This window comes from Lithobates pipiens, unplaced genomic scaffold, assembly GCF_037356315.1.
Source record: "Lithobates pipiens isolate NorthernLeopardFrog02 unplaced genomic scaffold, aLitPip1_a1.2 Scaffold_16, whole genome shotgun sequence".
NCBI lineage: Eukaryota > Metazoa > Chordata > Amphibia > Anura > Ranidae > Lithobates > Lithobates pipiens.
Genome location: NW_027507748.1, coordinates 282,803,570 through 282,828,162, shown reverse-complemented (window position 1 = coordinate 282,828,162; position 24,593 = coordinate 282,803,570). Strand labels below are relative to the sequence as shown.

At 47.6% G+C, this 24,593-nt stretch overlaps 1 protein-coding gene across 1 annotated transcript in view; it reads right to left on the bottom strand.

The window, feature by feature from the left end:
* LOC143982636 (adenosine receptor A3-like) overlaps positions 1-24,593 on the bottom strand; it is a 70,550-nt gene that overhangs the window by 3,429 nt on the left and 42,528 nt on the right. The window lies entirely within an intron of this gene.

Here is a 24,593-nt window from a genome sequence, read left to right as displayed (position 1 = left end):
TCATTTTATTACTTGTTTGCAGGAAGCCATTTGTTGTACAGATATATTCAGTCACTTTAGAGATTTAAGTGGGGAAAGAGGAGGAGGAAGAGACCTGATGCTGAGTCATTTTGGATGAACCTGAAGATTTTAAAATTAAGATTGAAAGACTTTTTAATGGGTGTTTTTTTCACAGCTATTTAACATTCAACTCAAAATGCATGCTCACTTTTTAGTTCTTAACAATATACTGAAATATCCATTATATGACTCTGGTAATGGGTCTTACTGTCTGGTACACAGCTTTACGGACTCTGGTAATATGTATGTGCTTTCACTGGTCATGTGGTCATGGGTGGTAATCATGGCTCCCCCCCCCCCCAGAGGTGTAATTAGAAAACCTTCAGGGCCCCATTGCAAGAAACCATAAATCTCGGGCCCTTTATTCCCATTGTGGGGTCCTTTCACATGTCCTGCAGCAGGCCTTTTTCCTGCCATCTTGGGTAGGGTTACCACTGTTTCTTCAAAAATATTGTTGTGCACTGCTAAAGTGTTCAGGTTTGGCTTGTAGTATACACTATACATTTATTTTGTTATTAAATAACATTTCTAATCATATGGATTGAATACCAAGAGTCCATCTATAGATCAGAGTCCACAGAATTCCCTATTACATCTGAACTTGCCGAATTCCACTTTGAATCTGAACTCGTCGAGCTCCCCTTTACATCTGAACTCGTCGAGCTCCCCTTTACATCTGAACTCGTCGAGCTCCCCTTTACATCTGAACTCGTCGAGTTCCCCTTTACATCTGAACTCGTCGAGTTCCCCTTTACATCTGGACTCGCCGATTTCCCCTTTACATCTGGACTCGCCGAGTTCCCCCCCTTTTTTTTTTGTAATTGTTTATTTTCAACATCATACAGAAGAAAATATACATGAAATATTAACATATCGAGATTGCAGGTATACTTTGATTACAGGGCATACAAAATCTAAACACATAGAGGTATAGCAATGTGATTAAAGTATTCATTCGAGTGGGGGAGAGATAGTCGCATCCCTAAAAAATAGAAATTGAAGTGACCTTCTACCGTATCTTTAAGGGGGTTATAGACAGAAACTGTAAACATACCATTTAACCTCAAAGAAAGCTTTACACACAAGGAAAAATAAATTTCAGACCTTCTCTCGGGGACATGTATGTATCCAGGTTTAACTAAGTAGGATCAATCCCATCAGAGCCATATGTAGACTCATCCCATGTTGACCAAATTTTAGAAAATTTCTGCATCTTACCCTCCACTACGGCCGTCAAGTGTTCCATTCTGCATATGTCAGCTACAGTGGTGATCAATTGCGGAAGTGTTGGTGGAGAGGTGGACAACCAGGGTATGACCCTTTTAGCAGCCAATAAGATGAAGGACAACAATCTGCGCAAGGCCTTAGAAATACCAGAGAAAGGGAGGCCTAGCAGATAATGCATGGGCGTCAGGGGAATAGGAGTGCCAGCCAGTGTTTCTAACAGATTTTGGACTTGGAGCCAGAACTGGTGGACTAGGGGGCAGTCCCAAAAAATATGGTAGTGAGAGCCGACTTCCCCACCACATCTCCAGCATTGCTTTGAAATTAATCTGTTACGGGCATGTAGAATATCTGGAGTCCTATACCAGTGCATTAGAACTTTGTATGCAGTTTCCTTGTGGGTCACACATCGAGATATTCTGGAAGTGTGCTCCCATATGTTCCCCCAGTCCACCAGGGAAATATCGTGCTGTAGAATCTGAGACCATTTCCTCATGTAGTGGTGGGTCTTCACCGTCATAGGAATAGCTTCATGTAATATTGTGTAAATAGTAGAGATCAGTCGGGGCTCGTAAGGACCCTTAGCACATAGGATCTCAAAGTCTGTGGGTTTGTCCAGAGTCAGAGAAGGGGACCTGGTAGAGAAAAAGTGTCTGATCTGTAAGTATGAATGTAGAAGCCTTTGGGGGATCTGGTGTTGCTTTTGCAAGGTGGGAAAAGTCAATAAATGGCATGTCGCCGGGTTAACAAAGTGTCAGAGTTGAAAAAGTCCCGCTTGGGTCCATGGTAGCCTACGATCATAGGACAGGCTATCTGGGATGTCTGAGTTAAATAGGATATTCAAGCGGTAGACACGGTGAGGATAGGGAAAAGCGGTCATTGCACCTTTTCCAGATATTCAACGTGAACATCATGGGAGCTAGGTATAGGTGCTGTAATTGGGGCATATGAAGGGCAGTGGAAGGCCAAAGCATATAGCAAGCATGGACCGGGGCTGTAACATTCATTTCTATTTCTGACCATCTATTTGGGGCCTTCCAGGAGGTCCAGGAGGTAAGAACTCTCAGGTGTGTGGCATAATAGTATTTCATGAAATCTGGGCCTCCCAGACCCCCCCCCCCCCTATTCCTCCGAGCCAGGACCACCGTCCCTGCTAACCTGTGGGAAGCGTTATTCCAAATAAAACTGAGGCTTCTCCTTTGAAGGGATTTCAACTGTGACATAGGGATAGCCACAGGTAAAGTCTCAAACAAATATAATAACTTAGGGAGGATAGACATTTTAAGGACGTTGATTCGGCCCAACAGGGATAGGGGGAGAGATGTCCAGTACGTCAGCAAGCGATTCATTTCCGAGAACGGGGGGGGGGAATTGGCCTTATATAAAGTATCATAGGAAGCAGTAAGGCGAACCGCCAGGTATTTAAGTGAGTGAGGACACCAGTGGTAATTATACTTACTTTGGAGCGAAGATAAGAGGGCTGGGGTTATGTTTACAGGTAATGCTTCGGTTTTAGTATCATTGATTTTGAAACCCGAGAGGCTAACAAAAGTGGATAGTAGGTGGAGAAGGTGTGGTAGGGATGTGTGCGGGTGGGTGAGAGTTAGGAGGACATCATCCGCGAATAAGGATATTTTATATTCTGCGTTGCGGAGGCGAACTCCTTTAATATCTGGACATTCCCATATAGCCGCAGCTAGGGGTTCCAGACTGAGAATAAAGAGCAATGGCGATAGAGGGCAACCCTGTCCGAGTTCCCCTTTACATGTGGACTCGCGGAGTTCTCCTTTACATCTGGACTCGCCGAGTTCCCCTTTACATCTGCACTCGCCGAGTTCCCCTTTACATCTGCACTCGTCGAGTTCCCCTTTACATCTGCACTCGTCGAGTTCCCCTTTACATCTGCACTCGTCGAGTTCCCCTTTACATCTGCACTCGCCGAGTTCCCCTTTACATCTGCACTCGCCGAGTTCCCCTTTACATCTGCACTCGCCGAGTTCCCCTTTACATCTGCACTCGCCGAGTTCCCCTTGACATCTGCACTCGCCGAGTTTCCCTTTACATCTGCACTCGCCGAGTTCCCCTTTACATCTGAACTCGCCGAGTTCCCCTTTACATCTGGACTCGCCGAGTTCCCCTTTACATTTTAACTTGCTGAGTTCCCTTACACTGTAAGGAGGGACTCTGCAGTCTCTGAGAGTCTGGGAACTATGATTTAAGGAGGAACACTAAGAACTCTGATGTAAGGAGGGGCTCTGATGTAAATGGAAACACTGTAAACTCTGGTGTAAAGGGTAACTCTGTTGGAAGGGGGTCTCTGGTAATCAGAGCCCCCACATACATCAGAGTCTGCAAAGCCCCCTTTACATCAGAGTCTTCAGAGCCCCCCTTGCATCAGAGTCTACAGAGCTTCCTTTCATCAGAGTCTGCAAAATTTCACTCTAAGGGGGGCCTTAGTGGGCTCTAATGTTAAGGGGAACTCTGATGTAAGTGGTGCTCTGAGAACCCCTTATTTAATGGGCTCTGATGTAAGAGGGAACACTGTGGACTGGTGTAAAGGTGAAAATGTGAACTCTGATGTAAGCGGGTTTCTGCTCACTAAAGTCCACAGAGCACCCCTTACATCTGTGCCCCCCTTTACATTTGTTTTCCCCCCAGGAAGGAAGGAGGCTCAGGCAGTCTGCATATCCTCCATGATCTGGTTAAAAAAAAAAAGTATGAAATGTACAAATAAAATGGAGGAAACTGAAAAACAAGTTTACTCACAAACTGTAAACTTGCATTTTCCCATGGCCAGCGGTCAAAACATTTCTATCCTGAACACGATTCTTCCACATTCAGAAGAGGGGGCTCGAAGCTCACCTAAACACAGCAGCTCCTAAACTCTGCTAAAAGCCTATGGTGGTTATTTACTAAAGGCAAATCTACTTTGCAAGTGCACTTGGAAGTAAAGTCGCTGTAGATCCAAAGGGGACATGCAAGGAAAATAAAAAATAGCATTTTAGCTTGCACATGATTGGATGATAAAATCAGCAGAGTTTCCACTCATTTCATATCTACCCCTTAGATTTAGAGCGACTGCACTCCTTTTTTATTTTCCTTGCATGTCCCCCTCAGATCTGCAGGGACTTTACTTCCAAGTGCACTTTCAATTGCATTTACAATTTACAGTGGATTGTCCTTTAGTAAATAACTCCCATAGGCTTTTTATGGAGTTGAATTACGAGCCTTGGCAAAAAAAAAAAGTTTAAGAGCTGCCTTAACTCAAGCCTTAGACAGTGTAGGGGTTAAAAACACAAATTAGTAGCCCCAGGGGACATCACCTGGTGGAACCGCCCCCTGGTGATGTCATCGACCTAGGATGCAATGGTTGGTGATGTGCCAAGGGGGGAGTGCTCCCAGTTGACGTCGCAAGGGGGCTCCGCCCCTTACCAATTTAAGAACTGTCAGATGTCGGAGCAGGCAGTCGAGGTTAGCCTTCTGCAGGCCTTGTTGTTGTCTTTTTTCGAGTCCGGCGGTGCAGCGGGGTCGTGATTGATGATGGATCTACAAAGGGGGACCTTGTTTTTTTATTTTTAATAAAGGAATTGTCAAAAACTGTGTGTGGTTTTTATTTCTTTTTGACACTTTTTTTTTTTTTGGTGAATGAGTAGGGGTACAATGTACCCCATACTCATTCACATGGGGGGCTGGGATCTAGGGTTCCCCTTGTTAAAGAGGACTTACAGATTCCCATAAGCCCCCTGCCCAAAGACCCCCACAACCACCGCCCAAGGTTGTTGGGAAGAGGCCCTTGTCCCCATCAACATGGGGACAAGGTGCTTTGGGGTGGGGGGGCAGAGTCCAAAGCACCATCCCCCCATGTTGAGGGCATATGGCCTGGTATGGTTCAGGAGGGGGGTGCTTGCTCATCCCCTCCTTTCCTGGCCTGGCTTGCCTGGCCTTCCAGGCTGCATGCTCGGATAAGGGTTTGGTATAGATTTTGGAAGGACGCCACCCCATTTTTTTTTTTACATTTTGGCATAGGGTTCCCCTCAAAATCCCTACCTGACCTAAAAGTCTGGTATGGATATTGGGGGGGGGGGGCCCAATGCTGTTTTTTTTTTTTTTTCATTTTGTCATGGGGTTTGCCTTAAAAACTTTACCAGACCCAAAGGGGGATTGATTGGGGAGACCCCCGCGTTATTTTTTTCACATTTTTTTTTTATTGCCGGCAATGGGTTTTTTCTTTATATGTCAGTTTTGCTGCAGCAGGTTCTATACATGGTCAAAATGCGTCACTTTACAGGCAGACTAAGGGGACCCCCAGGCACTATGTTTAAAAAAAATCATTTTTTTTATTGTTTCACTTTAAGCATCATTAAAATCACTGCTCCTTTAAAAGCAATATTTTTTTAAAAACATTTTTTGCATTGATACATGTCCCCCAGGGCAATACTCGGGCCCCATACCCATTTTATGGCCGATAACATGAATATGGGCCTTCAAAATAGGGACTTTTGATTTTTCAAGTTTGGGTTCCATAGACTTCAAGATGGTTTGCGGTTCGGGTCTGAACTTTTTCCATGTTCAGGAGTAGTGATGGCCGAACGGTTCGCCCGGCGGTCGTTTCGCGGCGAATTTCCGACATTCGCGGTCCGCACGTTCGAACGCCTTTTTCCGTCGTTCGCCGCGGCGGACTTACGTGTTTAATGTATACAAGAACTTTAACCTTTGGTGACACGTTTATCATGTGATACAGGACAGCCAATTGAGACATGACAGCACATGGACACTTGTACATTCCCCCTAACCTATAAATACACCCGATCCGGTGGCCATTTTACATTCTTTCTTCTGTTAAGATAGGGACAGGTTCCTGTGTGGAGTAGGGAGAGATAAACCACTAGCTATTTGGTACACAAAAGTTCTTTTCAGGACTGGTATAGGTGTTAGGTGTTGATAGGTTTGCTGTGCTGCTGATTCTTGCAGCAGCCTGAGTGTCTTTTGTTAGTTTAGAGAAAGGGAAAGGACGGTGTATGCTACAGGGACAGCCAGATTAGTCTTTCATCATCATCATCATCATCATCATCATTAGCTGTTACTATCAAGGTCCACAAAAGAGCTGTTCCAGTAACCACTAATCGTTCTCTTTTTTTGCCAATTTGTATAGGGACAGGAAGGAAGCAGTGTTGTCAGGCAGTGAGGGTAATTTTAAAGACTTGCTGTTATTATTAGTTCCACAAAGGTTCTTTTCAGGACTGGTATCAGTGGTACAGTAATAGGCTTGTACATGTATAATATTCTTTCTTCCAAATATAGAAAGGATATTATACTTGACTGCTGCCCTTCTGCTGCAGTCTGCTAAACATTCACAACTCACTTGTTCCACAAAAGTTCTTATAAGGACTGGTAACTTGGTATAGGGTGCTACGGTACATAGGCTTGAGTGCGGTACAGTCTGCTGTTCTGTAAGGACCGCTATCGGTCCACAATAGATAGGGTTGACGTGCACCACTGCTGACCGCTGCCCTATACTGCAGCAGTCCTTCAGCGGTATAGGGACTGACGTACAGTCTGCTAAACACTAATACACAACCTGCTTGGTCCACAAAAGTTCTTATAAGGACTGGTAACTTGGTATAGGGTGCTACGGTACATAGGCTTGAGTGCGGTACAGTCTGCTGTTCTGTAAGGACCGCTATCGGTCCACAATAGATAGGGTTGACGTGCACCACTGCTGACCGCTGCCCTATACTGCAGCAGTCCTTCAGCGGTATAGGGACTGACGTACAGTCTGCTAAACACTAATACACAACCTGCTTGGTCCACAAAAGTTCTTATAAGGACTGGTAACTTGGTATAGGGTGCTACGGTACATAGGCTTGAGTGCGGTACAGTCTGCTGTTCTGTAAGGACCGCTATCGGTCCACAATAGATAGGGTTGACGTGCACCACTGCTGACCGCTCACCTATACTGCAGCAGTCCTTCAGCGGTATAGGGACTGACGTACAGTCTGCTAATCACTAACACACAACCTGCTTGTTCCACAAAAGTTCTTATAAGGACTGGTAACTTGGTATAGGGTGCTACGGTACATAGGCTTGAGTGCGGTACAGTCTGCTGTTCTGTAAGGACCGCTATCGGTCCACAATAGATAGGGTTGACGTGCACCACTGCTGACCGCTGCCCTATACTGCAGCAGTCCTTCAGCGGTATAGGGACTGACGTACAGTCTGCTAATCACTAACACACAACCTGCTTGTTCCACAAAAGTTCTTATAAGGACTGGTAACTTGGTATAGGGTGCTACGGTACATAGGCTTGAGTGCGGTACAGTCTGCTGTTCTGTAAGGACCGCTATCGGTCCACAATAGATAGGGTTGACGTGCACCACTGCTGACCGCTGCCCTATACTGCAGCAGTCCTTCAGCGGTATAGGGACTGACGTACAGTCTGCTAAACACTAATACACAACCTGCTTGGTCCACAAAAGTTCTTATAAGGACTGGTAACTTGGTATAGGGTGCTACGGTACATAGGCTTGAGTGCGGTACAGTCTGCTGTTCTGTAAGGACCGCTATCGGTCCACAATAGATAGGGTTGACGTGCACCACTGCTGACCGCTCACCTATACTGCAGCAGTCCTTCAGCGGTATAGGGACTGACGTACAGTCTGCTAATCACTAACACACAACCTGCTTGTTCCACAAAAGTTCTTATAAGGACTGGTAACTTGGTATAGGGTGCTACGGTACATAGGCTTGAGTGCGGTACAGTCTGCTGTTCTGTAAGGACCGCTATCGGTCCACAATAGATAGGGTTGACGTGCACCACTGCTGACCGCTGCCCTATACTGCAGCAGTCCTTCAGCGGTATAGGGACTGACGTACAGTCTGCTAAACACTAATACACAACCTGCTTGGTCCACAAAAGTTCTTATAAGGACTGGTAACTTGGTATAGGGTGCTACGGTACATAGGCTTGAGTGCGGTACAGTCTGCTGTTCTGTAAGGACCGCTATCGGTCCACAATAGATAGGGTTGACGTGCACCACTGCTGACCGCTCACCTATACTGCAGCAGTCCTTCAGCGGTATAGGGACTGACGTACAGTCTGCTAATCACTAACACACAACCTGCTTGTTCCACAAAAGTTCTTATAAGGACTGGTAACTTGGTATAGGGTGCTACGGTACATAGGCTTGAGTGCGGTACAGTCTGCTGTTCTGTAAGGACCGCTATCGGTCCACAATAGATAGGGTTGACGTGCACCACTGCTGACCGCTGCCCTATACTGCAGCAGTCCTTCAGCGGTATAGGGACTGACGTACAGTCTGCTAAACACTAATACACAACCTGCTTGGTCCACAAAAGTTCTTATAAGGACTGGTAACTTGGTATAGGGTGCTACGGTACATAGGCTTGAGTGCGGTACAGTCTGCTGTTCTGTAAGGACCGCTATCGGTCCACAATAGATAGGGTTGACGTGCACCACTGCTGACCGCTGCCCTATACTGCAGCAGTCCTTCAGCGGTATAGGGACTGACGTACAGTCTGCTAAACACTAATACACAACCTGCTTGGTCCACAAAAGTTCTTATAAGGACTGGTAACTTGGTATAGGGTGCTACGGTACATAGGCTTGAGTGCGGTACAGTCTGCTGTTCTGTAAGGACCGCTATCGGTCCACAATAGATAGGGTTGACGTGCACCACTGCTGACCGCTCACCTATACTGCAGCAGTCCTTCAGCGGTATAGGGACTGACGTACAGTCTGCTAATCACTAACACACAACCTGCTTGTTCCACAAAAGTTCTTATAAGGACTGGTAACTTGGTATAGGGTGCTACGGTACATAGGCTTGAGTGCGGTACAGTCTGCTGTTCTGTAAGGACCGCTATCGGTCCACAATAGATAGGGTTGACGTGCACCACTGCTGACCGCTGCCCTATACTGCAGCAGTCCTTCAGCGGTATAGGGACTGACGTACAGTCTGCTAAACACTAATACACAACCTGCTTGGTCCACAAAAGTTCTTATAAGGACTGGTAACTTGGTATAGGGTGCTACGGTACATAGGCTTGAGTGCGGTACAGTCTGCTGTTCTGTAAGGACCGCTATCGGTCCACAATAGATAGGGTTGACGTGCACCACTGCTGACCGCTCACCTATACTGCAGCAGTCCTTCAGCGGTATAGGGACTGACGTACAGTCTGCTAATCACTAACACACAACCTGCTTGTTCCACAAAAGTTCTTATAAGGACTGGTAACTTGGTATAGGGTGCTACGGTACATAGGCTTGAGTGCGGTACAGTCTGCTGTTCTGTAAGGACCGCTATCGGTCCACAATAGATAGGGTTGACGTGCACCACTGCTGACCGCTCACCTATACTGCAGCAGTCCTTCAGCGGTATAGGGACTGACGTACAGTCTGCTAATCACTAACACACAACCTGCTTGTTCCACAAAAGTTCTTATAAGGACTGGTAACTTGGTATAGGGTGCTACGGTACATAGGCTTGAGTGCGGTACAGTCTGCTGTTCTGTAAGGACCGCTATCGGTCCACAATAGATAGGGTTGACGTGCACCACTGCTGACCGCTGCCCTATACTGCAGCAGTCCTTCAGCGGTATAGGGACTGACGTACAGTCTGCTAAACACTAATACACAACCTGCTTGGTCCACAAAAGTTCTTATAAGGACTGGTAACTTGGTATAGGGTGCTACGGTACATAGGCTTGAGTGCGGTACAGTCTGCTGTTCTGTAAGGACCGCTATAGGTCCACAATAGATAGGGTTGACGTGCACCACTGCTGACCGCTCACCTATACTGCAGCAGTCCTTCAGCGGTATAGGGACTAAGAGTTTTGTCACAGGGTCATTTAAAAAATGACATGCAGAGGAAGAGGCAGGCCCTTCCGCAGGGGTGGTAGGGGTAGGGCAGGAGCAACAGGCTTGAGCCAAAGTGGGAAGTTGCAGAAGGTGCGTTCAATTACTTTAAAGGATGCACCAGACTTGGTTGAGTGGCTCGCTCAGCCTTACTCTTCTGCACCCTCCTCATCCTCTCGATCTGCACCCTCTTCTTCACTCTCTGCTATGTGCACCCCCAAAGACACTACCACCAACAACACGACCACCACCACCACCACCACATACCTTCCGCTTGAGTCACTGGAATTATTTTCCGATCCATATCAAGAGGACATTTCTGATGCGCAGCCACTCTTGGTATTGGATCAGGAAGAGGAGGTAGCAACAAGCGCTACTCAGCAGTCTGACGCCAGTACCCAGATCAGCCCAAGGAGGAGGTTGGTCCCCGGTGTTGCTGCCTACTCCGAGATCTCTACTTATAGCGGTGGGGAAGGTGACGTTGATGATGACGTGTCTAGTGATGTCACGTGGGTGCCCACAAGAGAGGAAGAGGAGGGGAGTTCAGAGGGAGATATGGACCAGCAGATAGGGAGGAGAAGCAGCAATGACTTACATTGCACAGCAGGGACAAAGCAGACTGCAAATGTATCAGGAGCGAGTCATCGACCATGTACGGTCACATCTGGCGCTCCCAGGACACCGGCACATGGCTCCGCAGTGTGGGCTTTTTTTAACGTGTCCGCTGCTGACAATAGCGTTGCCATCTGCAATCTTTGCAGTCAACGCGTTAGTCGCGGTAAGCCCAATACTCACCTAGGGACGACCGCCTTAAGAAGGCACATGAGCAGCCATCACCGAGCCCAGTGGGAGCAACGGAACACACAAAGCCACACTGCAGGCTCTCACCGTCCAGCCTCGTCTTCTACTTCTCCTTCTCCTCTCTCCTCACAATTGTCCTCCACTCCACCTTCCATCACGCCAAGCTCACATTTTTCTGCAAAAAGGCAGGCTTCCGTGGGCCTAATGTTTGAGCGTAAAAAAATGATGATGCCGGATAACCCTCTTGCCCAACGGTTGGCGGCTGGCTTGTCAGAACTCATAGCCCGCCAACTACTGCCATATAAACTGGTGGACTCGGAGGCCTTTCGCAAATTTGTGGCCATTGGAACACCACAATGGAAGGTCCCAGGAAGGAAGTATTTCTCAGAGAAGGGCATCCCAGAGCTATATGGCCATGTTCAGCGGCAAGTGAATGTATCTCTGGCACACAGTGTCGGTGCCAAGATACATCTGACCACAGACACGTGGTCTAGCAAACACGGGCAGGGAAGGTATATCAGTTTTACTGCCCACTGGGTGAACCTTCTGACGGCCGTCAAGCATGTAACCCGTGGCACCCGTGTAGATTTGGTTTTACCGCCACGGATTGCATGCAGGCCTGACTCTTCTTCTCCTCCTCCTACTCCATCCTCCTCCCTCTCCTCCTCAGCTGCCTCCTCCTTTTCCGCTGCTAGCGTCTCTTCCACTGCACCGCCCAAGCTCCCCAGAACCTATTCCACATGCCAGGTGAGACGTTGCCATGCCGTGCTGCGTCTGTTGTGCCTGGAAGCAAAGAGCCACACTGGCCCGGCACTCCTTTCAGCTTTGCGTTCACAGGCAGATGAGTGGCTAACACCGCTCAATTTGACAGTTGGTAAAGTGGTGTGTGACAACGGTGCCAATCTGCTTAGCGCATTGAAACAGGGCAAAATCACGCACGTGCCGTGCATGGCACACGTCTTAAACTTGGTCGTGCAGCGATTCCTTGTCAAATACCCTGGGGTCCAGGACATCTTGCGGCAGGCAAGGAAAATCTCGGCCCATTTCAGAAGATCTTACACGGCCATGGCTCGCCTTGCTGACATTCAGCGGCGACACCATCTGCCGGTCAGACGTCTTATTTGCGATTGCCCGACGCGATGGAACTCAACCTTCTATATGCTTGATAGGCTGCTCCAGCAGAAACGTGCAGTTAACGTCTACCTGTATGAACTCTGCGAAAGAAACGGTTCTGGGGAGCTGGGTTTTTTTTCACCGCGCCAGTGGCTGCTCATGCGCGACACATGCAGACTTCTGCGGCCATTTGAGGAGATCACCAAACTGGTCAGTCGCAGCCATGGCGCCATCAGTGACATGGTACCTTATGCCTTCTTTCTGGAGCGTGCATTGCGTCGTGTCATTGATCAGGCTGTGGAGGAGCAGGAGCGGGAAGATGAGGAAGTCGCAATGCTGGATGAATTCCCAGGGGGGGCTACTCTATCTGAGACAAGTCAACAACAGGAGTCTGATGAGGAGTCAGAGGAGGATGGTGCCGGGGCGGATGAGCAGGAGCAAGAAGAGCATGCTTTAAACCTTTCTGGGATCCCTGTTGTGCGAGGATGGGGAGAGGAGAATGAAGAGGACGACATTATCCTGGATGATGAGCAGGAGCCAGGCCACCACACCGCTTCCACTTTAGTGCAAATGGGGGCCTTCATGCTCCAGTGTTTTAATAGGGACCCCCGTATAAAAAGCATGAGGGTCAAGGACCAGTACTGGGTGGCAACGTACTTAGACCCCCGGTACAAACACAAAATGGCGGAAATGTTACCGCCGTCGCAGAGGGCTGTCAGAATGCAGCACTTCCAGGCCTTGCTTCGAGAAATGCTGCATTCTGCTTTTGCGTGCGCTGGCAGAGGAGCAATTCCCACTCCCAGAGAAGGATTTGCGGGTACCAATCCAACAGCGCCTGCAAGAAGAGGCCGGTTTGAAGATGTGTTGGTGACTTCGGATATGAGGTCATTCTTTCAGCCGACCCATCGACAGGTGTCATCCGGATCCAGCATCAGGGAACGCCTAGACCGTCAGGTGTCCGACTACATTGGGTTAACGGCCGATGTGGACGCTCTGAGGAGTGATGAACCCCTAGACTACTGGGTGGGCAGGCTTGACCTCTGGCCAGAGCTTGCCCAATTTGCAATCGAACTGTTGGCTTGCCCCTCATCCAGTGTCCTGTCCGAAAGGACGTTCAGCGCAGCAGGGGGGATTGTGACCGATAAGCGTACTCGCCTAGCTCACCACAGTGTTAACTACCTCACATTTCTAAAAATGAATGAGGCATGGATCTCGGAGGAATTCAACACATGTGACCAGTAGACCATGTATATGTCTATAAACTATTTTTTTAATCAAGCACACAGACCTTCTTAATTCATTTGGCTCACTTCCTTGACCCAAAAAAGCACACCGTACTATATGCCCCTACCCTCCTCTTTGAAGAGGTTGAGCGGTGTCATATTTCTACTGGGGCTGCTTATGATATCCCTGTGCTGTGCTGACTTCCTCCTGGGGGTTCTTATTATGAAGGGATCACACTATCCCTGTGCTGTGCTGACTTCCTCCTGGGGGTTCTTATTATGAGGGGATCACACCATCCCTGTGCTGTGCTGACTTCCTCCTGGGGCTGCTTACGGTGCTGCTGTCAGTGCTGTATGTCACGGTGCTGCTGTCAGTGCTGTATGTCACGGTGCTGCTGTCAGCGCTGTATGTCACGGTGCTGCTGTCAGCGCTGTATGTCACGGTGCTGCTGTCAGCGCTGTATGTCACGGTGCTGCTGTCAGCGCTGTATGTCACGGTGCTGCTGTCAGCGCTGTATGTCACGGTGCTGCTGTCAGTGCTCTGTATTACGGTGCTGCTGTCAGATGCCTCTATCACGGTGCATGTGTCATTCCGGTATGTCACGCTGCTGGTGATCATCTCCTGCACCCTCTTCTTTGCCTACCCTGGTCCCTGACCTTCCCTCTCCTCCATTGCCTTCATTAGCTCCATAGTCCTGAATTGTTAGAACAATTTCCCAAATAAAATAAAAATGCTTGTAGTTATCGATCCCAAATTCACCTCATACATGTATTATGTCATTGTCCAGATGGTGGGACTACGTTTTACCCCCTAATAATTACCACGTGGCCGCAAATTCGACATGAAGGTTTGCAAAGTTCGCCTCCCATTGAAGTCAATGGGGCCCGCGGCGAACGTTCGGTTTCGCGAACGTTTGGGTCCGTTCGCATTTCGCGTTCGCGAAACGTCCCGTCGGAAGTTCGTCCATCACTATTCAGGAGTTCTGGTGGGAACCAAATTAGGGGGTGTTCAGTCCATTACTACTTCTGCTTTGACTGTATATGCTTTCTTTGACCCTCTGTCTGCTTCTTTTATGTGTATGTTATTTTTAAGTGTGTGTATTTGATCACTTCATTTGATGTGTTTGCTAATTGAGAGTGACCCACAGACTTCACTTGTCCCAGGTCTGTGTACTCCAGCAAGGGTTCACAATACAATTCACAGTGGCAATAAATTCATACTTTTAAGAAACCCACCCCATTCCTAGCTGGAGAACATCCAGCATTATCTAGCTCTTTCCTTCCCAGCCTTATTGCCCCTGTCCCCACCCAAATGTATACTGCTCAGGAAAAATGTTCTTGTCCTGAAGATGATAAAAATAATAATTTTTATTAGAACTATTTCAATTACTAAATGTAATGGGAGTTACCTTGCAGTCAGAAAGACCAAACATTAAATTTAGTAAGGCGACCTTTGTGGGAATACGCCAGTTTTAAAAGGTAGAGTAGCATTGACAAGAGTAATCCATTTACCCAGCGTTGGAGGAGACGTGGATAACCAACATAATTTTCCAAATTAAAAATGCTAATGCCAGAAATAGGAATGAGTTTGTAGTGTTCTGTGAAATTAGCGCTACTTTACCCAGTAGGCAAAGTTTGAGGTTAAGGGGGTTTTGGCAACCGATATGATCACAAATACACATATTGGATTGAAGACAAAATGCATTCACAACAGGGCAGTTATGAAATAGGTGATAAAAATTGTATCAGTAGAGATCTCCTTTCCTGTTTTGTGAGTTTCCAAACCACAGACTGATTTAATCAGTAATTACTTGTAAACTGCTGACGAATTTAACCCAAATCTATTTCATGGTACACACTGTGTTATGAAAAACTGGTGTTTTAAGCAGTAGAAGACTAGTCACTAGTCACAGAATAGTGCATTTGGTTTACCAATTGGAATTTGTCCATACTTGTATATTGTAAAAAAATATCAACATGAACATCAGTTATACAGATAAATTAACATTAAAAATGTTTTTATTTATTTGACCCCAGGTAACATTACATTACAGTACTGCCAGGTACTACAAGGTCCTGTGCTTTAAGGGCTCTCTGACAGGATGCAAGAACCTGTATGCAGCTTCCCGTAAGAGTTGGTGCTGGCCCTGCCTGTTGCTTGCTTTGTGCATATGCCGATTCTACAAGGGTACAGATCTTTAAGGTATCTATGTAGAGAGAAGCTTGTTGTTGTCCAAGGATTATACTGCTCATCAGGATAAAGATAAATATGAAAATCTCAGTAATGCTCCATTTTCACATGCAGAACTGGTATCTGTGCTGAGTTCCGTGAGGTTCCATTAAGCAGTTCAGGTGCAATTCAGGTGAAAATTTGACACTGAAATTACACCTGAACTAGACTGAAAAATCCACAGGACCCTTTTAAAATTCACACAGCAACCAGCCCGCATGTATGTGAACTGGCTCTATTGAAAGCTGGTCTGGTTCAAATGTTATGCAAATCGCATGCAGTTCAAATTGCATATGTGAAAGGGGCCTACAAGATAAAATAACCAAACCGGATTTTGCTGCAACATTAATTTAAGTAATAAGGAGTGATAAAGACAAAGAGGTGAGGAAGCGTGTGTCCTGTACTGTACAAGATAGGGAATTTAAAGAATAGTAACAGTCCCTATTATCCTACTTCTATAATACTAATTCCTAATAAGTACCTAATTCTATAGGTCACAGGGCTTGTATTCATACATCATGAGATGTACCCAAGCAAGAATCTGAGGGGTGGGCAACAACATAGCAAACAAAACTGCCAATGGGCACACAAGAAAACAAGGGTCAAAACTAGCTTAAAGCAACTTGTGGCTAAAGTTTGAAGCACCTTGTGGCTAAAACTTACATCAGTTAAGGACTGGACCTGGTAGGTTTGAACAGAGTACAAGGTGGCATCCTTACAAATTAAGGAAGCAAATGCTTGCTACTGAAAGCCTAAGAGACAGTAACAGTCTAGTGGAATGGGCGCTGATAGGGAAAAAAGGCAACTTTATATGTATTTGGTTACATATATGGCACATGGTTACATATATGGTATGGTGTTCTTGTATATCTACACTGATTGTATGCTGCTTTGGAGGGGTGGGGATCGGCCGTCTCAGGCTCGCTGAGAGTCTGAGACAAGTATTAGTCCAGGTACCTGGCAGATCCAGACTTTATTGTTGGGATGACGCAGTGCCTCGACTGATTCCTGTGATGTCAACAGAAAGCGGACTTCAGTCCACTCTCTGCTGAAAATGGGTCACAGGAGTGCAAAATGAATTGCACTCCTGTGATCCATAGGAGAAGCCCAGACAAATGAGCTTCAGCTGGACCTCTCCGTTATACTCTGGGCAGCATATTGTCACCCAGTCTTTTTCAATCCTCTTTTCATTAAAATTCATGGCTTGAAACAAAATAATTTTTTGTTGCGGGCCTTAATTCATGCCGTTAGTAGTAATAAACACAGCAAGAGCCATAAAACGATTGTTTCTCGGTCCAATGGTAGAGAACTCAAAACACAAAATGACATTAACCACTTCAGCCCCGGGAAGAATTTACCCCCTTCCTGACCAGAGCACTTTTTGCGATTTGGCACTGACAGTACAACGTGGCTCCCAAACAAAATTGACGTCCTTTTTTTTTCCCACAAATAGAGCTTTCTTTTGGTGGTATTTGATCACCCCTGTGGTTTTTATTTTTTGCGCTATAAACAAAAAATAGCGATAATTTGGAAAAAATGCATTATTTTTTTAATTTTCCTATAATAAATATACCCCAAAAATATATAACAAAACACTTTTTTCCTCAGTTTAGGGTGATACATCTTCTTCTACATATTTTTGGTAAAAATCGCAATAAACGAATATTGATTGGTTTGTGCAAAAGTTATAGCGTTTACAAAATAGGGGATAGTTTTATGGCATTTTTATTAATATTTTTTTTTTTTACTAGCAATGGCGGCGATCAGTGATTTTTTTTGCGACTGCAACATTATGGCGGACACATCAGACATTTTTGACACATTTTTGGGACCATTGTCATTTATACAGCGCTCTACAAATGCACTGATTCCTGTGTAAATGACACTGGCAGTGAAGGGGTTAACCACTAGGTGGTAGTGTAGGGGTTAAGTGTGTCCTGGGGCATGTTTCTAACTGTGAGGGTGTGGCAGTGTGTGACACGTCACTCCCCTCCGTGAGACGATTGCGGGTATCCATGCGACAAACAAGTCTGTGGGACCAACTCACAGATCCACAGATCCAACTCACAGAGCTTGCCTCGGGCGCATGCGCGCTCGCCAGCCGCCTCTTAAAGGGCAATGTACAGGTACGTTAGTTTGCCTGTACAAGCCCTTCTGCCGCAGTATATCCGCGTGAGGCAATTGGCAAGCGGTTAACTACAGCACCAAAAATTTTGTAGATGTCATGAAGTGCACTTTATGTGCACTCCAATATGTGGGTGCACCTCTAGACACCTTCAAAACTGAATTGCAGAACACTATAATGGTGCTGCCTACAATAATGACAAAAATTTATCTAATGTAACTAGACACTTCAAATATATACATGCTGGTAATATGAATGTGTTTACTTTTAGTGGTCTAGAGAGGGTTAAGAGATCTCCTGGGGTGGTGATATCCATGCAGATTTCTCAAAAGAGGAGTGTGGTGGATGCTTTCCCTGGGGTCTAGAACACCTAAAGTGTGTGTGCTTTGGTTCCTGGCGCTCAGCGCCAAACGGCCTACTTAAACAGAAGGTGCACATAGGATCAGTGCTGTCTGATCTGCAGCTCCCTGTGACCCCTGCTCCTGTTTATCTGCCATGTGTTTGATCTCCTGAAGAACGACCCTGCTTGAGTTTTGGACTCCCCCTGCTCTCTGCCTGCATCTGACCTCGGCTTGCCTCTGACTCTGAACCCGCCTGCTCCTTGGATACCTTGTTGCCCACCTGTTGTTGACCCAGCCTGTGAGCTGACCTGTCTACTTAGTTCCTGCTCCAGCATCACCTGCCCCTGTCTGAAGTCTGAACCAGCCTGTCTATTTCCACTGGAATCCACAACCCCATGAACCGTGTACTGAGTGTTTGATCTTCTGGGTGTGGATATCGGGTGCTCCAGCTTCCAGTCTGTCTGCTGCTCAGATCTTCCTTCCTGCTGGTGGTCTCCTCTATAGCATCTGGGACGCTGGAGCCGCCCTTCCAGCAACTTAACCGCCAGGCTCTCATACCACTCTGCACTCTCGTGCCTCCTGTCTGCTCTACCAGGGGTCACATGTCAGATACGTAAGGGAGGCCATCCTCTGCACTATTGGGCTCATCAGTCAGGTATGTGTGAATCTGACAGTGCCTTATGGTTTTGTGTACTTTACTGACAGTTTAACACCATATGGTTTTGTGTGCGTTACTGCCAGTTTAACACCATATCATTTCGTGTGCATTACTGCAAGTTTAATACCATATAGTTCTGTGCGTTACTGTACGTTTGGCACATTATATTGCAGTATTTTATAGTGTATCCGTGGATTGTGTCTGTGTAGAGTGAGTACCCAAATTAAACTGCACCAAACACCCCTTTACATTGATTAAAGTGCATATACATACAGATTCCAACTTCTTCTTGCTTATAAGCACCATCCCCTCCCTCCCAATAATGCCTGGGAGGACAACAAGGAGAGGCAGATGTTCCTTTGGCACTGTAAAGGGACCAGCAACAAATGTGTACACAGGCGTATTGACAATTTGTCTCCAGTGGTAATGATGAAGATGGAGGAGATAGAAATGATGATGATGAGGTCACTGATGCGACTCGGGTGCCATATAGAGCAGAGGAGGAAACTGAAGGTGAGGAGGCGAAACCCCATGGAGGCCGACATCAAGAAAGAGTAGAGAGCAGCCACCTTATTCCATCACATTCTGCAGCTGTTATCTACTGGCCCACTCCCCAAAGCTCAGCTGCCTGGGCCTTTTTCAGCACATCTGCAGCAGATGGCACTGTTGCTATCTGCTAACTGTGTCTCAGGCACTAGTGATGGACGAACGTTTCGCCCGGCGGTCGTTTCGCGGCGAATTTCCGACTTTCGCCGTCCGCGGGTTCGAACGCCTTTTTCCGTCGTTCGCCCCGGCGGACTTACGTGTTTAATGTATACAAGAACTTTAACCTTTCGTGACACGTTTATCATGTGTTACAGGACAACCAATTGAGACATGACAGCTCATGGACACTTGGACATTCCCCCTAACCTATAAATACACCCGATCCGGTGGCCATTTTACATTCTTTCTTCTGTCACTGTAGGGAAAGGATCCTGTGTGGAGTAGGGACAGAGAAAACGCTAGCTATTTGGTACACAAAAGTTCTTTTCAGGACTGGTATAGGTGTTAGGTCAGCAGCCTGAGTTTCTTTTGTCAGTTTAGATAAAGGGACAGAGCGCTGTATGCTGCTATTTTAGGGACAGCTCAGCCAGATTAGTCTTTCTTCATCATCATCATCATCATCATCATTAGCTGTTACTATCAGGTCCACAAAAGAGCTGTTCCAGCTAATCGTTCCAGCCTACTCTTTTTTGCCAATTTGTATAGGGACAGGCAGGAAGCAGTGTGTCAGGCAGTGAGGATAATTTTAAAGACTTGCTGTTACTATTAGTTCCACAAAGGTTCTTTTCAGGACTGGTATCAGTGGTACGGTAATAGGCTTGTACACGTATAATATTCTTTCTTCCAAATATAGAAAGAATATTATACTTGACTGCTGCCCTTCTGCTGCAGTCTGCTAATCATTCACAACTCACTTGTTCCACAAAGCTCTTTATCAGGACTGGTAACTTGGTCTGTCTAGGGTGCTACGGTACATAGGCTTGGGTGCGGTACAGTCTGCTGTTCTGTAAGGACCGCTATCGGTCCACAATACATAGGGTTGCCGTGCACTACTGCTGACCGCTGCCCTATACTGCAGCAGTCCTTCAGCGGTATAGGGACTGACGCACAGTCTGCTAAACACTAATACACAACCTGCTTGGTCCACAAAAGTTCTTATAAGGACTGGTAACTTGGTATAGGGTGCTACGGTACATAGGCCTGAGTGCGTTACAGTCTGCTGTTCTGTAAGGACCGCTATCGGTCCACAATACATAGGGTTGCCGTGCACTACTGCTGACCGCTGCCCTATACTGCAGCAGTCCTTCAGCGGTATAGGGACTGACGCACAGTCTGCTAAACACTAACACACAACCTGCTTGGTCCACAAAAGTTTTTATAAGGACTGGTAACTTGGTATAGGGTGCTACGGTACATAGGCCTGAGTGCAGTACAGTCTGCTGTTCTGTAAGGACCGCTATCGGTCCACAATACATAGGGTTGCCGTGCACTACTGCTGACCGCTGCCCTATACTGCAGCAGTCCTTCATTGGTATAGGGACTGACGTACAGTCTGCTAATCACTAACACACAACCTGCTTGGTCCACAAAAGTTCTTATAAGGACTGGTAACTTGGTATAGGGTGCTACGGTACATAGGCCTGAGTGCGTTACAGTCTGCTGTTCTGTAAGGACCGCTATCGGTCCACAATACATAGGGTTGCCGTGCACTACTGCTGACCGCTGCCCTATACTGCAGCAGTCCTTCATTGGTATAGGGACTGACGTACAGTCTGCTAATCACTAACACACAACCTGCTTGGTCCACAAAAGTTCTTATAAGGACTGGTAACTTGGTATAGGGTGCTACGGTACATAGGCCTGAGTGCGTTACAGTCTGCTGTTCTGTAAGGACCGCTATCGGTCCACAATACATAGGGTTGCCGTGCACTACTGCTGACCGCTGCCCTATACTGCAGCAGTCCTTCAGCGGTATAGGGACTGACGCACAGTCTGCTAAACACTAACACACAACCTGCTTGGTCCACAAAAGTTTTTATAAGGACTGGTAACTTGGTATAGGGTGCTACGGTACATAGGCCTGAGTGCAGTACAGTCTGCTGTTCTGTAAGGACCGCTATCGGTCCACAATACATAGGGTTGACGTGCACTACTGCTGACCGCTGCCCTATACTGCAGCAGTCCTTCAGCGGTATAGGGACTAAGAGTTTTGTCACAGGGTGATTTAAAAAATGACAGGCAGAGGAAGAGGCAGGCCCTTCCGCAGGGGTGGTAGGGGTAGGGCAGGAGCAACAGCCTTGAGCCAAAGTGGGAAGTTGCAGAAGGTGCGTTCAATTACTTTAAAGGACGCACCAGACTTGGTTGAGTGGCTCACTCAGCCTTATTCTTCTGCACCCTCCTCATCCTCTCGATCTGCACCCTCTTCTTCACTCTCTGCTATGTGCACCCCCAAAGACACTACCACCAACAACACCACCACCACCACATACCTTCCGCTTGAGTGCAAATGGGGGCCTTCATGCTCCAGTGTTTTAATAGGGACCCCCGTATAAAAAGCATGAGGGTCAAGGACCAGTACTGGGTGGCAACGTACTTAGATCCCCGGTACAAACACAAAATGGCGGAAATGTTACCGCCGTCGCAGAGGGCTGTCAGAATGCAGCACTTCCAGGCCTTGCTTCGAGAAATGCTGCATTCTGCTTTTGCGTGCGCTGGCAGAGGAGCAATTCCCACTCCCAGAGAAGGATTTGCGGGTACCAATCCAACAGCGCCTGCAAGAAGAGGCCGGTTTGAAGATGTGTTGGTGACTTCGGATATGAGGTCATTCTTTCAGCCGACCCATCGACAGGTGTCATCCGGATCCAGCATCAGGGAACGCCTAGACCGTCAGGTGTCCGACTACATTGGGTTAACGGCCGATGTGGACGCTCTGAGGAGTGATGAACCCCTAGACTACTGGGTGGGCAGGCTTGACCTCTGGCCAGAGCTTGCCCAATTTGCAATCGAACTGTTGGCTTGCCCCTCATCCAGTGTCCTGTCCGAAAGGACGTTCAGCGCAGCAGGGGGGATTGTGACCGATAAGCGTACTCGCCTAGCTCACGACAGTGTTAACTACCTCACATTTCTAAAAATGAATGAGGCATGGATCTCGGAGGAATTCAACACATGTGATCAGTAGACCATGTATATGTCTATAAACAATTTTTGGAATCAAGCACACAGACCTTCTTAATTCATTTGGCTCACTTCCCTGACCCAAAAAAGCACACCGTACTATATGCCCCTACCCTCCTCTTTGAAGAGGTTGAGCGGTGTCATATTTCTACTGGGGCTGCTTATTATGAGGGGTTCCCACCATCCCTGTGCTGTGCTGACTTCCTCCTGGGTGTTCTTATTATGAGGGGCTCCCACCATCCCTGTGCTGTGCTGACTTCCTCCTGGGGGTTCTTATTATGAGGGGATCACACCATCCCTGTGCTGTGCTGACTTCCTCCTGGGGCTGCTTACGGTGCTGCTGTCAGCGCTGTATGTCACGGAGCTGCTGTCAGCGCTGTATGTCACGGTGCTGCTGTCAGCGCTGTATGTCACGGAGCTGCTGTCAGCGCTGTATGTCACGGAGCTGCTGTCAGTGCTGTATGTCACGGAGCTGCTGTCAGCGCTGTATGTCACGGAGCTGCTGTCAGCGCTGTATGTCACGGAGCTGCTGTCAGCGCTGTATGTCACGGAGCTGCTGTCAGCGCTGTATGTCACGGAGCTGCTGTCAGCGCTGTATGTCACGGTGCTGCTGTCAGCGCTGTATGTCACGGAGCTGCTGTCAGCGCTGTATGTCACGGTGCTGCTGTCAGCGCTGTATGTCACGGAGCTGCTGTCAGCGCTGTATGTCACGGAGCTGCTGTCAGTGCTGTATGTCACGGAGCTGCTGTCAGCGCTGTATGTCACGGAGCTGCTGTCAGCGCTGTATGTCACGGAGCTGCTGTCAGCGCTGTATGTCACGGTGCTGCTGTCAGCGCTGTATGTCACGGAGCTGCTGTCAGCGCTGTATGTCACGGAGCTGCTGTCAGCGCTGTATGTCACGGAGCTGCTGTCAGCGCTGTATGTCACGGAGCTGCTGTCAGCGCTGTATGTCACGGAGCTGCTGTCAGCGCTGTATGTCACGGTGCTGCTGTCAGCGCTGTATGTCACGGAGCTGCTGTCAGCGCTGTATGTCACGGAGCTGCTGTCAGCGCTGTATGTCACGGAGCTGCTGTCAGCGCTGTATGTCACGGAGCTGCTGTCAGCGCTGTATGTCACGGAGCTGCTGTCAGCGCTGTATGTCACGGTGCTGATGTCAGTGCTCTGTATTACGGTGCTGCTGTCAGTGCTCTGTATCTCCTGCACCCTCTTGTTTGCCTACCCTGGTCCCTGACCTTCCCTCTCCTCCATTGTCTTCATTAGCTCCATAGTCCTGAATTGTCAGAACAATTTCCCAAATAAAAAAAAAATGCTTGTAGTTATCGATCCCAAATTCACCTCATACATGTATTATGCTATTGTCCAGGTGGTGGGACTACGTGCTACCCCCTAATAATTACCCCGTGGCCGCAAATTCGACCTAAAGGTTTGCGAAATTCGCCTCCCATTGAAGTCAATGGAGCCCGCGGCGAACGGTCGTTTTCGCGAACGTTTGTGTCCGTTCGCGTTTCGCGTTCGCGAAACGTCCCGTCGGAAGTTCGTCCATCACTATCAGGCACATCAAACGTGGCAAAAACACCAGCCATTTGGGTACCCCATGCTTAACAAGGCATTTAACATCCAGCCACTCAGACCAATGGCAATGGCACTGGCACCTAAAAGCCACACAAAAGGGGAACAAATCTGTCCCTCCTCCTACTCCTTACCCACGTCAGTCTGCCCCTGCTATACCGAGTCATTAACTCTCAGCAGCCTCCACTGACAGGGATGATGGTATAGCACAGGGTGTCCCAGGTCCTAACAGCACATCTGCCAGCAGCACACCACCAGCTGAGACTGTAGCCTGTATATTTCTCTGCAACATCTGCTGCAGCGGAAAAAAAAATACAGTCCCTGCCACCCACATGTTCAGCGTCTGAATGCAAGCTCATCAATGCTGTTGCCTCTCCAACTTCTGCCTTTCAGCCTGGTGGATTCTGCCCCCTTCTGTGAATTCACACAATGTGCTGTACCACAATGGCAGGTTCCCGCTCGCTATTACTTTTCATGTAAGGCCATTCCATCTCTCTACCATCATGTGGAAGGGAATGTTCTGGCATCATTGGGCAAGGCAGTCAGCTGTAAAATCCACCTTACTGCTGGCAAGTGGTCCAGTAAGCATGGGCAGGGATGATGCATTTCGTTCACAGCACACTGGGTAATGCTGCTTGCAACTCGAAAGGATGC